Source organism: Siphateles boraxobius, unplaced genomic scaffold (genome assembly GCF_051911475.1).
Source record: "Siphateles boraxobius isolate OS27281-9 unplaced genomic scaffold, OSU_SipBor_1 13, whole genome shotgun sequence".
NCBI classification, from domain to species: domain Eukaryota; kingdom Metazoa; phylum Chordata; class Actinopteri; order Cypriniformes; family Leuciscidae; genus Siphateles; species Siphateles boraxobius.
Genome location: NW_027508733.1, coordinates 2,262,276 through 2,263,904, shown reverse-complemented (window position 1 = coordinate 2,263,904; position 1,629 = coordinate 2,262,276).

Below are 1,629 nucleotides of genomic sequence, written 5' to 3'. Positions count from 1 at the left end.
TGTGCAGTTCTCTTTTTTAAATAAAACTTGTACGTAAGAAAATATAAAGATGAAAGTAGTAAAAGTTTGTAAAGTATGTTTAAAAATTGAGAAATACTAGTATCTTGCAATTGTGATATTTTAGCCTCTATTTTTTTTAAATACTAGTTAATATCTTGCATTTCAAGCAAAATTGCAAAATTTATTTATTTTATTGCTTTATATCTCACAATTTACACTTTTTGTCTCAGCATCCCACGATACAAAATAAACATTAATTTATATTTGTAATCACTAATATACACAAGTTTCATATAGGCTCATATCTTCATTTATTTGCTGCTAAGTTTTCTCATTATATGAGTTTGTAGGCATTTAAGTTAGTTTATACAAGTATGTGTTCAGTGTGTGAGTTCTTTATTATCAGTCTTATCTTTTGACAGGAGCTGTTGTTCACACCAATAAATGCGGTATGTCTTTCAGAAAACACCATGGCATGAATGTATTATGCAGATTACCGTTTATGAGTTTATATTGTTATTTATACTGGAATGACCGGTCCAGTGTCTTTTTCATGCACTTAAAGTTGTATCAATCACAAATATGTTAGTATACTGTAGTTTTCTTGTTGATAATCTCAGACCAATTATTGCATTTGTCTTTTACCCTGAAGACTTTTAAACATCAAACCCGGACTGCTGACATGAGGGTAAGTATGATAGTTTTCATTTTTGGGTGGACTGTACCTTTAAATAATACACCACAACACCTGATGCATTTTCTATCACCTTAGTTATAACTGATTTATACACTGTAAAATCCAACAGTGATTCTAACTAACACTTTTTAGTTAACTTAATGTCTTAACTTAATTGTAAAAATCTAGTTATCTGTACTATTCACAAACTATTCTTTGTTTACTCAGAAAACCCATGTTAAGATTAATTGATTGGTTTGAGTGCAGATTTTGAGGCGGGAAAATTCTTAATAGACTTTTCTCTCATTTCCTCCACTTCTGCAGTTATTTTTCTCTGTTTGCATTCACAAATTTCCCGAAGTCATCTTGCATGTTGAATTGTCAATACAACTTTGGAGATCCAGTCCGACCGGGACCTTTTCCCTGATGCGCAGCCGGAGGAGCCTCAAGTTACAACCAGCCCTTTCCTAACTTCCTTGACCATAACCGAGTCAGACTAACACCACAAGTTTGCCATCCCTTCATTCAACCCGAAAGAATTGAAGAATAGCAAAGGCATTGCAAGTATATCATACATTCAACTAACTAAACAGAGGTTTAGTATAAGCTGTAGACCTCTTGTTCTGTTCAGGTGATTTAATGACTGTTATGTGTGGTTACATTTCCATTTCGGTTTCATTCATTAACTTTCACTTTCCATTTTACCCATGTATGTGTGATTATTGCGTGAATAATATGCGTGAATACGTTTATTCCATTGCTCTGATTGGTTGTAGGTCTATCCAATTGAGTGCATAGGCATTTTCTTTCCTGGTTCGGTTGAAACACGCCCCATAATCACAGCCGAAAGGAGCCGTATCAGACTCATATTCTAACTAGAATCTGAGTATGACGACGTCAGGCTAGGTTTAACGCACGTAAATCCCAAAACACAACCATTACTCATTAAGAAA